This window comes from Coenobita brevimanus, chromosome 38 (assembly GCF_032717465.1).
Source record: "Coenobita brevimanus isolate Jiangsu-jjx chromosome 38, ASM3271746v2, whole genome shotgun sequence".
Lineage (NCBI taxonomy): Eukaryota > Metazoa > Arthropoda > Malacostraca > Decapoda > Coenobitidae > Coenobita > Coenobita brevimanus.
This window is the reverse complement of record NC_136991.1, coordinates 24784382-24800452: the sequence shown is the minus strand read 5'-3', so window position 1 is coordinate 24800452 and position 16071 is coordinate 24784382.

The following is a 16071-nucleotide window of genomic DNA, read 5'->3' as shown; positions in this document are numbered from 1 at the left end:
CACAATATGCTATTCACTTTACGTAGATGTTTTGAAACACGTGAATTACATATACCCTCAAGATTCGTTTCACTGTTGTGCTCCTCTTCTAAGTTGAAGTAACTCGAGTGATAGCAATAAGAAGAAAATATATATGACCCCGAGAGGCTCAAGGGGTTCTTATATTCTTCAGTACGTTTACAAGTGGTTGAAGGTCCTTGCGTTAAGATTACCCTTACAAGATAGGATGGCAGAGAAATAGACCTGAGTAGATAGACAGACAGATAGATTGTTTTATATATATAATTTTTTTAAGTATATGAATATAACAAGAGCTTTGAGGTTGCCCCCCTTATTTTTCTCTATCCCTCGCACGATCGGGCATCAAGAAGTGGATAAACGGATACATGTTTTTTTTATATATATATATATAATAATGTTATGGTCTCTGATATAATACTGCAGATGCCCAAGTCGTATCCTGCTCTGCAATAAACAGCTTCATACAGATCAATAGATATCTTGCTGTTTGCTTTCCTTTGTTCTCTCTCTCTCTCTCTCTCTCTCTCTCTCTCTCTCTCTCTCTCTCTCTCTCTCTCTCTTTCTCTCTCTCTCACATCGTAGCCCTGGCCCCCTTCCCGGCTTATTTGATTAATATCTGAAAGCCTATCCGCCGTCCTCCATTCATTGCATTATTATCCTTTTCTGTCTCTTTTTAGTCATTTTACTCCTTTCATACAGTCTTTTCGTACATTTTTCCAGCGGTGCTTGACGCAAGGTACATGAGAGCTGCACATGCTTTCTTTCTTGTTAATGTAAGCGTTTTTCTTGTTCTTTTCGTTCTTGTTCCGGGAGAATCTTTTAGTTCCTGTCACTACGCCCATACCCACCACGCCATAATTTCATTCTGACAGCGTATACTATAATCGTCCTACCTCACCAACCAACCCGATCCCAGCATATTAAGCTATGTTCATTCCTTTCCACTCACTTTACCTTGTTTACCCTTTCCCCCACCCCCATATCGAACTGTTATGAGAAATTTGGTATTCAAAATCTTCTCACCATCGACGTCGCCCAGTAAAAGAAACGCTCGTGCTTACAGGGTTTACTCCTCTTGTCCTGCTCAATCGCCTACCGCCACCCCAAGCTATCCTACCTACTTTTCTCCCCCCCCCCTCATCTTCGCATTTCGTTTTTCAGTCTTGAATTTACGTCTTGCTGATTGACCTACAACATTAGTCTTCACAAGGCATACTTCCCGCGCCATGCTCTCCTCCTAACACCACTGTTACTCATCGCGTCAACTCATCTCCACTCATTTCAGTTCTGATGAGTCTGAATGTTGTAAAAATGACTCTTGTGGCTATTAACCAACCTATATTGACGATCTTCCTATGGTTTACTTCCCTCGTCGTTCTCTACCTCTCAGTATCATCCCAGCTTTTCCAACCGATTCCTCACCACCTACATCACCTAAACAGATATCTTAACACTTCTTGAACCTGTAAGACTAATTCATGGCACCCGCCTTATTAAGCTATGACCTAAATTGATTTGTACAGACCTATCTCGATTGCATGCATCTGAAGGGATCTGAGGGGACCGTTACGGCCTGAGCTGTCAAGTGTCGAGAAATATATCTTCATAGGCCTGACCAGACTATCTATACTGACCTAAATTGATGTAATGGAACTTAAGTGACCTAAAAGGGACTAAGCTGATTGACATTGTCTGGAAAAGATATATTTGACTGTGAACTTTTCTTAAATTAACCAGAAAGACTAAGAAGGATCCAAAAATCCCCCTGAATTAATCTGACTGGATGTGTATTTGTCTAATTGGACCCATTGGATGTGAGAGTTAACTGGATTTGAATGTCCTGAATGAACTAAACTGTATCTACATGACCTTGAGCTTACCTGACACAACCTGTATGCAGGTGAGAGCCTGACTGGGCCTAAATGACCTAAATAAGAACATAAGAACGTAAGAAGTGAGGATAACTGCAGTAGGCCGGTTGGGCCATGCTAGGCAGCTCCTGAACTACAATGAGATAAGAATAGGAAAGAAGAAGGCCTAAGCTAACCTGCATGAGCCCAATTTGACATAGGTTGCCGTAGGCTAACCTGAAAAAAAAAATAATTAGGCAGCAATGGATGTGCAGGTCTTGAATGAACCTTAATTGACATTGGTAAACCATATAAAGCTTATTTGAACCTGAATGGACCTAACTACACCCAGTTATCCCTGAGCTGACCTCTAATGTACCTGACTGTGCTGGATTACATGTCAAGGGCCTCGCCGGACCTAAAGAAGCCCCGATGATGCTGAAATGACCTAAATGAATTTTACCTGAACTGCACCAACTGCGCTAGGTTGGTTATGGAGGCATGAATGGACATTAACACCCTCATGGTCTTGTCATCTGCAATATTTTTCCCCAGTTATGCGAGATGATTACATTCAGCTGAGAGTAAGTCCTAAGAGCTTGAGAATGGTAGGATTATCCCATGTAACCCCCTCAGTGTCGAGATAACTCTAGTATTCTATTCTAGCTAATGCCAGACGATTTTATTAATCTGAGAGTGTTTTAAGACCCTGAGGGGCCTGCATGTTCCAAACTCATTCACTCTTCATTCACCTTTATTAGTCACACCACACTTTGTTTTACACTTCATTCACAGTTACTTCAAGCACTGACGAGGAACCTACACAAGGTAACTCTGTTCAAAATGAGTGGAGCAGCTGTGGCGTTCACCCAGGTGCCAAACTTCACATTATTCTGCCGACTCTTACACCATTCACATACACTTGCAATTATATTCCACTCACTTACACTCCATTCATTTATATTCCATTCACTTACACTCCATGCAATTAGACTGAATTCACTTGCAGTATATTCCAATACACGTACTGTATTTACTGTACCATTCACTTGTAGTTACGCATCATGGACTCACACTTTTGCTTCATTCATTCACCCTTCCTTCACTTTCACACGTAATCCAATTAGGGTTGAGTCACTTAAACGTACACTTCATTCACTCAGCCCTTTCATATACAATTCATTCCCTATTTACTTCATTTACGCATTTTTCATTCAGCCGCAGCTCGTCCCATACTTTCTTCCAGCCTTCCTTTCTTCCTTCTTCCCTTCTTTCCCTGACTCCAATTTCCCTTTCATCTCTTACTTTATATTTATATTTCCTTTATTCTCCTCCTCATACTTCGCCTTCTCTCTCTATCCTTGGCCTTTCCCTTTTCTCTCTTCCACCCTTTCCTTCTCCTTTTTACTCTTTCCCTTCATTTTCTTCTTCTTTCTCGCTTTCTCCCGCCCCTTTCTCCCCTCTCTTCCGATTATCCACTTCCTCCTCTACCCTCCATCTTACTCTCTTGGTAGCGTTCTCATCAAGTTTCATTTCCTAGCAGCTCCCTCTTGTCGATTTATTGCGCATATGACATCACATAATTCTGTTTTGGGACAACCGTATCTTCTTGGTATAAGCATAAATTGTGCAGATAACATACAAAAAAAAAATCGTGACATATGCAGATATAAACTAGTAAGGATTTTGCTCGGGGAAGTCCCATGAATCGATGACAATATGATCCTCTCGTCTTCATCCCTCTCTGCCTGCTCTTTCTCCTTCACTCTCAGCTATACGGAGTGGCCCATGTACAACGGTCCCCTTTCACTCCACTGGGTGATTTCTCTTGTTTTCTGAGGACGACTCAGTCAGCGTTGTCAGTACCTACCATACATCGATTATTCAGTTCCTACTCCAAATGGGACAACCACGCCTACCCTAACCTGCTGAGCAGTTCCTGGAACACTTAAGCTACTGCTGCATGAGATTCTAGTGGAGCGCTGTTTCCGGGCCACCCCTGAATTTTTTTGTCTTGTTTTATTCTATCTCTTGTTTCCCCTCGATTCTGTACTAACACCTTCTCCATTGCCTGTTTTGTAACTTCATCATTTTCTCTTTCTCTCCTTCCTAATATTCCCCATTTATCTCCTATCCTTTTTCATACTTCCATTCCTTCCCCTTCGTTTTCCGAAACACTCCACCTGTCTGTTTTTTTATTTGCTTTTTAGTTTTTACCTCCATTTCACTCCATTTCTTCATTTTCTCTCGATTTTCTCTACACTCATTTCTTTCTCCCTTTTCAATTTAATTTCTTTGTGTTATTTTCATCTGTCACTCCCCTCTTCCTCCTTCTCCCTACACCACAGTAACATTATCTCTCACTCACTCATTCCCTTCCTCGTCGACTGTTGTTTCTTTCTTATCTCTCTCCTTTCGTCTTCCTCCCGGTCAATTTCCTTCATTTATCTCTCAGTGCCACTTGTCTCCATTCCTCTCACACACCCCGCCTTTCATCATTTCCTCCAGTTCTATTTCTTCTTCCTTCTTGTTCTCTCTGTCACTTTTATTGAACTTTCTTGTTTTCTCTCTCACTCTCTCTCTCTCTCTCTCTCTCTCTCTCTCTAACATTTCCCTCCCACTTCATCTCCCTCCCTCCTTCCCTCCCACCTGCTGTATATCTCCCTCCCCCTCCCTCCAATCCTGTCATAATTTGTTTCACTCCATCCCTCTCTCTCCCAATCCCCCCCGTCTCCTGCTTTTATCTTTGTACTTCCTACCAAACCAGCCACCCTCTCTCCCTCCCTTACTCCCTCCCAGTCAGCCTCCCTCCCTTTCTACCGTTTCCCTCACTCCCTCCCTCTTTATCTCCTCTCCACCTCTAGCTGTCACCCTCCCTCCCACCCTCTTATCTCCCTCTCTCTCCCTCTCCCTCACTTCATTTCAGAGGAGTGTAATGTTTCAGGTAAAATCTGATTCAGAATTATATTGTCCACAGCTCACTCTGCCTTTCCTCTCCCTCTCTCCTATCTTCTCCCTTCTCTCATCTTTCTTCTCTCCCTTCCTTTTCTCCCAGTTCCATCCCACATCACGTGTGTGTGTATATATATATATATATATATATATATATATATATATATATATATATATATATATATATATATATATATATGTGTGTGTGTGTGTGTGTGTGTGTGTGTGTGTGTGTGTGTGCGTTTGAGAGAGAGAGAGAGAGAGAGAGAGAGAGAGAGAGAGAGAGAGAGAGAGATGTGGGTCTATCTATGTGCGTGTGCGTGTTTGTGAAAGTGTTTGTATGCTTACATTGGCTGGTTGAAGGAGAATTTGAGTGGGCGTTAGTTGGAGAGTGTATTTTGAGTGTGTGTGTGTGTGTGTGTGTGTGTGAGAGAGAGAGAGAGAGAGAGAGAGAGAGATGGAAAAGGTAATGTGACTGTGTGTGCTGTCTGTGAGGATGTGTGAGTGTGTGCGTGCTTTGGCTGGTTGAGAGTTTGAGTGGGCGTTATTTGGAAAGTGGGAATTTGAGTGTGTGTGGGGAGGGGGAGACGGGAAGTGTGTGTGTGTGTGTGTGTGTGTGTGTGTGTGTGTGTGTGTGTATGTAATAATAGAAATAGTGAAATATTTGCTTGTACATTTGTGCTTCTATTATGTTTTTGTTTATTTGTTTGCATATCATATTGTATTAAAATGCATTACTCCTGATATCTTTATCACGGTGACATCAAACGAAGCTATATAATGGAGGGAATTTATAGTTTTAAGTTATTCTTTGCTTTGACCAACATTTTAACTGTTAGGGATGGACTTCAAATTTTCTTGGGATTACCACCGCATAGTTTCGTTTAGCTGAGAGAAATTCTAGCAGTGAAAGTGGTCGTCTTTGTTGTCCAATAGGCAACTATATATTATTTTCCCCTTCACCATGTTGACACCTTTTTATATTGCCTGCCTGTCACCATTAGACAAGTTTAATTACATAATCAGTCAAGTAATGGCATGTTTGATTGAGACGTAAAAAAGCAGTCTTGGTTAACTCAGTCACTTAGGAAGCTCCCCTAAACTTAAATAATATCATCTGACGGTGGCAAGAGAAAAAATTAACTTTAATGAACCTGTATTTGTTTCCCTCAGCTTCCACTCCAGCTTTAATCATTTTCTTTGTTTACTTGTACGTCCTATTCTTGCTAAAAGCACATGACTTTACTTGGACTACCAGAGACGCCTGATACTGACCGGATTAGAAGCCAACTCTGTTAACTACTTTTCCAGCAAGTCTCTTACCACCTGCAAACAATCGTCTGGTGGCAGCAAAAATGCAGAAAATATTTAAATACTTTTTCGGGGTCAAGGGGTTAAAATTCCCTGCCATTTCGCATCCATTCCATCGACCAATACCTCTCTCTCTCTCTCTCTCTCTCTCTCTCTCTCTCGTACTATACCAGTCACTCTATTTTTCCCTGCCGCCTCCCTTCTTTCCAGTCATAATTTCTTTCCCTCCACCCCTCCCTGCCTAACCAGATCCCTCCTTTCTCTCTGTTTTCTCCCTCTGTTTCCTAACCTAACAATCACTCCCCCTCGCTTCCTCACTCTCTGCCAGTCATTCTTCCTCCCTCTGTTCCTTTTATCTTCCTCCTTCCCTCCTTATCCCTCTCTCTCCACCCCCAGCTGTCACCATGCCGTCCACCCTCTTATCTCCCTTTCTCTCACCCTCCCTCACTTCATTTCAGAGGCGTATAATGTTTCAGTTAAAATCTTATTCACGCTTTCGTTGTCCACAGATCACTTTCCCTCTCCTCTCCTCCACTGCCTTCTTCGTTCTCTTACTTTCTTTCCTCTTCCCTCTATTTCTCTCCTGTCCATTTCATAGCGATCATGAAGAAATTAAGTTCAAATTTATTTGGGATGTCTTTTCCACTGAAAATACCTCCACCGTTCCTAATTTTCGTCTAGGAGATTTCGATGACTTAAGAGCTTATTTTCGAACGGTATTCCACAGGGAGATTAGCTATTTGAGGGAATGCTAGGTCAGTGGGGATCCCCAGGTCATAGGTCAGGCGCAGGAAACACGTGGGGATGTCCGTCAGGTGTCTGTGAGGGGGGAGGTGGTAGATAGGAATGTAGTCCAGGTGACGGAAATTAACTCAGCTCCAGTACCAAGCAGACGTTCGACCAGTGAGAAGTATAACGAGTTAATAAATATAATACACGGAGGCCAAGATAGATATATTCCTTCAAAACCGTTTAGAACTAATAATTCAGAACCAAGATGGTTAAACAACAGATTAAAATCTCTCATAGGCCAAAGGAAAGGAATATATAGAAAAATAAAACGTGGAGAGGAACACTTACGTAACCGATACACGATTTTAAATAGAGAAGTAAAGAGGGAGATAAGAAAAGCAAAGAGAAGTTATGAAATTAAGGTTGCAAGTGAATCAAAAGAAAACCCCAAGGGTTTTTATCAAATGTACCGTACGAAAAATAAAGATAGGATAGGACCACTCAGAACAGAATCAGGTGACATTACCAGTGAAGATAAAGAAATGTGCTCCATCCTAAATAATTATTTCATATCAGTATTCACCAAGGAAAATCTAAGCCTGGTCCCTCAAGCAGCAAATATTTACCATGAGAATACGGAAAATATTCTTAGTAAAATAACCATTAGTAAGGAGGACGTATTGAAAGAAATTAATAAGTTAAAACCTCAAAAATCGCCAGGTCCGGACGATATATATGCAAAAATTATAAAGGAAACCAAAGAAGAATTATGTCAGCCACTTTTAACGTTATTCAATGACTTTTAAGTTCAGGAGAAGTTCCAGATGCGTGGAAGACCGCAAACGTAGTGCCCATCTTTAAAAAGGGTGATAAATCAGCTGCGTTGAATTATCGTCCGATAAGTCTAACGTCAATAGTAGGAAAAATGTTAGAGTCAATTTTGGCAAATAAGATTAGAGAACACTTAGAAAGATTTAATCTTATAAACGAAAGTCAGCACGGATTCTGGCAAGGACGATCCTGCCTCACAAATTTGTTGTCATTCTACTTGGAGGTCTATGAGGCAGTAGATAGCGATAAAGCTTACGATGTTATTTATCTGGACTTTAGTAAAGCTTTTGATAGGGTCCCACACGAAAGGTTAGTTAGAAAGGTTCGAGCACCCGGTATAGACGGCGATATCTTAAAATGGATAGAATCCTGGCTGAAAGGACGAAAGCAGAGAGTATTAATAAATGGAACTAAGTCGGACTGGGGATTAGTAACTAGCGGTGTACCACAGGGTTCAGTACTCGGTCCCTTATTATTTATCATATATATAAATGATCTAGACTTAGGAGTCAATAGCAGCATCAGCAAATTTGCCGACGATACAAAAATAGGGCGTATCATTAACTCGACTCACGATTGCCATAACTTACAAAAAGACCTCGATACATTGTCCAAATGGTCTAAATCTTGGCAAATGGAATTTAACGTTGAAAAATGTAAAGTACTTAATGTAGGCAAGACCATTGGAGATACTAAATACAGCTTAGATAACAAAGAAATTAGCAAATCGGAATGCGAGAGAGATCTAGGAGTTATGATTAGTAACGACCTTAAACCAAGGCAACAGTGTATTAATGCGAGAAATAAAGCAAATAGGGTCCTAGGATTTATTTCGAGAAGCGTGAGCAATAGATCATCTAAAGTAATACTGAAACTTTATCTAGCATTAGTAAGGCCACATTTAGACTACGCAGTACAATTTTGGTGTCCTTACTATAGAATGGATATTAATTCGTTAGAAAATGTACAGAGTAGAATGACTAAAATGATACATGACATCCGGAACCTGTCATATGAAGACAGAATGAAAAGACTAAGTCTGCATTCGCTAGAGTTGCGTAGGGTAAGGGGAGACTTAACTGAGGTGTTTAAGTGGATGAATGGTATAAATAAGGGAGATATTAGCAAGGTACTTAAAGTGAGCATACAGGATAGAACTAGAAATAATGGTTTCAAACTAGAAAAATTCCGTTTCAGAAAGGAAATCGGTAGAAATTGGTTTGGTAATAGAGTAGTAGACGAATGGAATAAGCTACCTAGTAAAGTAGTTGCTGCCTCTTCCATTGAGAGTTTCAAGCATAGGCTAGATAAGCATATGACAAATAAGGGGTGGATATAGAATAAAGAAAATCTTATAGCCAATACTAATTCAAAAAAAATTTCTTTTCAGGTTTTTCTTTTCAGGTTACACTATGATAGTCTCTATTCTCCTTTCACACTTTCCTGTAAAATGTCCACGCCAGTTTTTCTATACGGCGTGGTGTTCTTTCTGACTTTTTCCTGCCGGCTTCGGCTGGAGGGTTTGGAGGGCGGGGGAGAGCCTTCTTCTTTGCTATCCTTATCTCATTCTAGTAGTTCAGTTACTCTTCTAGGAGCTGCCTAGCATGGGCCAACCGGCCTACTGCAGTTATCCTCTCTTCTTATGTTCTTATGTTCTTATATAACCTCGTGTGTGTGTGTGTGTGTGTGTGTGTGTGTGTGTGTGTGTGTGTGTGTGTGTGTGTGTGTGTGTGTGTGTGTGTGTGTGTGTGTGTGTGTGTGTGTGTGTGTTCTTACCTTACCTAATTGTTCTTACCTAATTGTATCTTTACAGGAATGAGTCAAGCTCGCACTGTCCCGTGTCTTAAACCATATTTATCGTACATATCCTTAAATTTGTGAATTGTTTTGGCACACACTATTTCATTCGGTAGTGCATTCCATTGATCAATTGCTCTGTTTGGGAAACTGAATTTCCTTACGTCTTTATCACCTCTCTTCTTATGCAGTTTTTTGCAGTGTCCTCTTGCTGATGCTTCTCCATATGTTAAGTAATCATTTATGTCTATTTTCTCTATTTTCTCCTTTCCTGATATGCACTTATATAGCATTATCATGTCACCTCTTTTCCTTCTCTCCTGTAGTGTTGGTAGATTAAGTTTATTTAGTCTTTCTTCGTAGCTTAGGTCCCTTAAGCTTGGTATCCATCTTGTAGCGGCCCTTTGAACTTTTTCAATCTTGTCTATATGCTTTTTGAGATGAGGACTCCAGATTACTGATGCATATTCCAGGGTTGGTCTAATGAATGATGTTATTATCCTTCTTAGCATGTCTTCATTTATGTATGTGAATGCTATTCTCATATTTGCAAGCAGTGTATACACGTTCCTTACCTTCTCGCTGATGTGGTCAGCCGGAGATAGTCTGTTATTGATAATCACACCTAGGTCTTTCTCTCTTTCTGATGTGTATAGGGTTTTATTTCCTAACTTATAATCCCAAACAGGTCTTTTTCCACTTTTACCAAACTTGATTACATGACACTTGTCCACATTGAATTCCATTTGCCATGTACTACTCCATTCATGAAGTTTATTTAATTCTTCTTGTAGCTCTTTACAAGAGTCTGCGTTAGTAATTCTCCTTTGTATTTTTGCATCATCTGCAAACATATTCAGATAGCTCTCATTTCCAGTGTTACTGTTTATATCATTTATATAGACTAAAAACATGATTGGTGCCAGCACTGAACCCTGTTGTACTCCACTAGTCACTTCTTTCCATGATGAGTAGTTTCCTCTTAGTACTGTCTTCATTTCTCTTTTTAGGAGAAAGTCTTGCATCCAACAAAACAGTTTGCCTCGAATTCCTCCTTGATGGTACAGTTTCCATAAAAGTCTTTGGTGTGGTACTGTGTCAAAAGCTTTCTTGAAATCTAAATAGATACTGTCAACCCATCCTTCCCTTTCCTGTATTGTGTTTGTTACTCTGTCATAGTAGCTCAACAGATTAGTAACACATGATTTTCCTTTTCTGAAACCAAACTGTCTTTCTGTTAGCATACTGTGTTCTTCTAGATGATTTACCCAAGCTTTTCTTATAAGCTTTTCTAATACCTTGCTTACAACACTGGTCAGTGATACTGGTCGGTAGTTGAGTGGATTTTGTCTATTTCCTTTCTTGAATAAGGGGACAATATTTGCTTTTTTCCAAATATCAGGTAGTTTACCTTGACTCAAGGATTTCTTGAAAATTAAAAATAATGGTTTACTTAACTCCTTTGCACATTCTCGTAACACCTAACATGAAATTTTATCAGGACCACTTGCTTTTCCTCTGTCTAATCTGCTTAACTCCTCCTGTATTACGTTTTCTGCTATTTGTATATCTGGTAGTATGTGTGGACATGCGTGTTCCACATAGTCCCTCTCAAAATTTTTTTCTTCTGTAAAAACTAATTGGAAATTCTTATTTAGTGCTTCACAAATATCTTTCTCTTGTGTATAAGTGATTCCCTCGTCCGTAAAGGATTGTATTATATCTTTTACTTTGGTTTTGCTTCTGATATAGCTGTAAAACAGCTTTGGTTGATCACTACTTTTATTTACTATATCCTCCTCAAACTGTTTTTGGGCTTCCCTCCTTATTCTTGTATAGCCGTTTCTTGCCTGTTTGTAATTATTATACGCCCTTTCACTATTGTGTCTTCTGTATCTATTCCACAACAAATCTCTTCTTTCTTTTGATTTTTTACATTCTGTATTGAACCATTTCTGTATTTTCTTATCTGCTTCTTTGTGTTGTGGAATGTACTTCTGGACTCCTATTTCATAAAATTCACAAATTTTTTTATGTACAGCATTTAAATCTTGTCCTCTAAGCTCATTTTCCCAATCAACTTCTAAGAAATACTTCTTTAAGTCTTGATAATTTCCCTTTTTATAGTTTAGGCTCTTTTTGTAACTGTCATTGCTGTTTACTATGTCATATGCTATCCTGAAGTTATAATTTAGTACTGCATGATCGCGTTTGCCAAGTGGAGGGTGATATATTAAACTGTCAATATCATTTTCTTGCCTAGTAAATATTAGATCTAGCACTGAAGGTACATCAAGTCCTCTTTTTCTGGTGGTTTCCCTCACATGTTGTGTTAGGAAAAACTCTTGTACGAGATGCAGGAGCTTTTGGTCCCAACAGCTTTCTTGGCTAATTATATCTAGAGTATTCCAATTTATATTTGTATTGAAGTCCCCAGTTAATATAATTCTTTCCGATTTCTCTTCCATTTTATGTAGTAATGATCTTATACTCTGAATTGTACTCTCTGCCAGGTCCTCATATTCGTCTCTTTCCCATGTGTTTGATCTGGGTGGCATGTACAAATTGGCTACAATTACTTTACCTTCAGATGAGTTGATCTCTACTGAAGTCAGTTCTACTTGTGACGGTATATCTAGTTTTATTTCCTTGACTTATAGATTTTTCTTAGTTAATATTATAATTCCTCCTCCTTTTTTTAAATTTCTGTCTCTTCTCCATATATTGTATTCCTCTAAGTTTAGTATGTCATTGGATATCCTTGGTCTTAATTTTGTTTCAATTAGGCATATTATTTGTGTGTGTGTGTGTGTGTGTGTGTGTGTGTGTGTGTGTGTGTGTGTGTGTGTGTGTGTGTGTGTGTGTGTGTGTGCGTGCGCGCGCGTGCTTTGGCTGGTTTTTGAGTGGGCGTTATTTGGAAAGTGGAAATTTGAGTGTGTTTGTGTGGGGCAGCGGAAATTGTGTGTGTGTGTGTGTGTGTGTGTGTGTGTGTGTGTGTGTGTGTGTGTGTGTGTGCGTGCAGTAATGGAAATAGTGTCTGTGTTGTATTTGTATATTTCTGTGCATATTTATTTGTATTAGCTTTTATATCTTTATCGAGATAACACCAGACAAAAATGCACAACGGAGAGAAACTATAGCTTTCAAAGTTATTGTTTCTTTTGGCTATCCCTTTAACTGTTACTAATTAACTTGATACTCACCTGAAGCTACCACCAAACAGTTTTATTCAGCTGGGAGAGATTCTAGCACTGGAAGTGGTCACTTTTATGATCCTAAGTGCAACCATATATTATTAATTTTCACCCAGCTGACACCTTTTATATTGCATGCCTGGTACCATTACACAAGTTTATTCGATCAAGTAATGGCATGTCTGACTGAAAGGTACAAACACAAACTTTGTTACCTCATTCTCTTAGAAAGTTCTCCTTAAAATTAAGTAAATTCTTCTGACGGTGGCAGGAAGAGAAATTTGGTAAAAAATCCAATTTTTGATTCATTCTTCCTCCACTCCAGCTCTGATCCTTTTATTTTTACTCGTAGATCTTATTCTTATCACAAGCACATGATTTTACTAGGGCTGGGAGAGACGCTTGATACTGAAGGGATTAAGAGCAAACTCAACGAATTACTTTTCCAAAGAGTCTACTACAATCTGCAAGTAATCTTTTGGTGACAGTAAAAATGAAAATAATAAGTAAATTTTTCAGGTTCCAGGGGTTTATATGCCCTGTCCTTTCGCATTCATTCTGTCGACCCCCCCCCCTCTCTCTCTCTCTCTCTCTTCCATTCTTACCCTTTTGTCTTCCTTGTCTACTAATGACTCCCTCACTTCCTCCCATATACACTTCTTTAATTCCCATCCCTCTTCTCATTCAAACTCTTCATTTTCTCCCTCGCTGTTATTCCCCCTTTTCTCATTCTTAATCCTCGTCTCATTCCTAGTCTTCGTTTTCTCATCCTCACTGTTCTTTGCATTCCCACTCATCTTTTCATTCCCACTCAACTTCCCATTTCCATTCTTCTTCCCATTTACACTCCTCTCGTTCCCGCTTTTTTTGTTACTCGCCCTCCTCTTATTTTCACTGTCTTCTCATTGCCACTCTCATCTCATTTTTTCTTCTTTGCATTCCCTTTTCTCTATTTCATTCCCATTCTTCTCACCATTGAAATTCTTTTCTTCATTCCCACTACCTTATTGTTTCTTGCTGATGTATCCAGTCCTCTACTCCCCGTCCTCATTTCTAATTACGTCTCCTCTGTATTTCCTCACTCTCTTCTTTAATCTAAATACCTTTTAAACTTAGCGCCATTCCTATACCTTCTCACCAGTTTGCTTCAAACTTGGCTCCGCTCTCCCCTAGGCCAAAAGCCCGAGAAATCTTTTTCATTTTTGTATAAAGGTATTATAATGGGATTCATACCGTCAAACGTTAAACCATACGACGACGCAAAACTTGTGATTACAATTTTCCGTATTCTCATTACTCGTCAAGGTAAATTGCATAGAAGCATGCCAGTGTACTGAAGCTGTGTTGAAACCACCGTGCGTTCCGTTGGAAATGTTGGCAATATTGTTCAGATTTCTTTCATACCAGATGCCATCCACACTTTTCTTCTCAAACCCATTCTTCTTCTTCCGCCATCTCCTCATTCTCTTCCTCATCTTACCATTCATATTCATCTTTTAACTCTCCTGCCTATTCCAAAGATACTTTCACTGCATTTTTCAATCCCACTGCTCTTCCTCCTTATACTACTGCATCTTCCTTCCTCTTGTCGTTCCTCCCCCTGCTCCTTATTAATAAATCTAGTCTCATACAGTAATAATTATAGTAAGATGCTGACCATGTATAAACTAATATACAACAAATCTAACAAAATGCTCAGTGTCAGAACTGGTTTATTACCGCCAAACAACTAGTAATATGTACCGGTAAATATACTGTATTTACTGCACGCTAAATGTTTGCAGTTAGTGTCCTTGGCTCCGGTAAGACAACAGTTTCCTCTAATTTTTCTCTTTTTTCTTTCCCTTACTTTCCCCTCCCCTCTGAACCGGAGCCTTCATACTTTCCAATCCATCTCTTTAGGTGATACAATAGTTCGTTAGTTATAACTCAGTACCAAACAGTCAGGAAATGACCAACAGGTTTATTGCCGTTTGGTTTTCCTTTGCACGTTTATGTACTCCTTTGTACACCATTCACTTTATCTCTTCTGTCTCCCACAACATGTTCTCCCTCGCTCCCTCCCTCTCTCTCTCCCCTTTTTAGACTGTAACGTCACTCTCACTAAATGCTCTTCTTTCATCATACCTCTCTCTCTCTCTCTCTCTCTCTCTCTCTCTCTCTCTAACAGAGTTGTAAATATATGGAGCAAATTGCTTTCCAATATAGTAAACTGTGATACATTACTAACCTTTAAAGGTCACTTGGATAAGGATCTGTCGTCTAACCCCCAGTTTAATACGTTTACTCATGAATAAGACACTTGTGTATATATAACCTTATTTTTTTCTCAGAGACCGGATCAATTTATTAAATGCATATATATTAGCACAGACTACGATGCGCACAGATAGCCCTGAGTTAACGGTCGCTACTCTTACTTTCGACCTGTGAAGGACTGTGGACCATTGAGGGTCCTTGTTAGTGAAGTGACCATCATCGGGATTTTTAATGTACCATCGGTCACTGCTTCAGGAGGAAACTTGTGTACTTGTTCAGCATACGAAAGTTCCTTGTCTCAATGGTGTGAATGGAGTTGGGACATGATTGACTGCTGCCTACCTTAAAAGCGCCAGGCAAGGTTGCCGCACCACCCCTGAACATCCACACTGTGCACTGTGAAATTTCCACTCTGTGTCTACAGACGTCCCGTTAACTCAACGTACCCATATATTTTTCGTACCTTAGTTATTTATTATTTGGTTATTCATTTTACTTTACTACTTTCTCTTCCAGGTTATTCAAAATTGTAGCTTATAGATAAAGTATTGCAGAATGTAACTTTTCCTTTCAGTCTTTGCTATGAAATTTCCATGTCAGTTTTTCCATGCTGCATGGTGGTTTTTTGCACTTTCTCCTGCCAATTTTAACTGGAGGGTTTGGAAGCTGGGGGAGCCTTCTTGTTTTACTATCTTTATCCTTCAGCACGTAGAATTAGATCTCGTAGTCATAGTTTACTCTGTAACAAGCAACTTCGAAAGGACCATAAGGTCTGTTGCTGTTTGCTTTCCTTTAAACTCCCTTGTACTCTCTCTCTCTCTCTCTCTCTCTCTCTCTCTCTCTCTCTCTCTTACCATTACCCTCCCAATCACTGTACTTCTCCCTTCTCTCTTCTTTCCAGTCATAATTTCTTTCCCTCTATCCCTCCCCTCCTCACCCGATCCATCCTTTTTCTCATTTATCCCTCTGTTTCCTAATTTATCAGTCACCCTCCCTCCCTCCCTCCCTCCCTGCCGGTCACTGTTCCTCGCTTTCTCCCTGTTATCTTCCTCCTTCCCCCTTTATCTCCCTCTCTCCACCCCCTAGCAGTCACCCTCCCTGCCACCCTTTTATCTCTCTCTCTT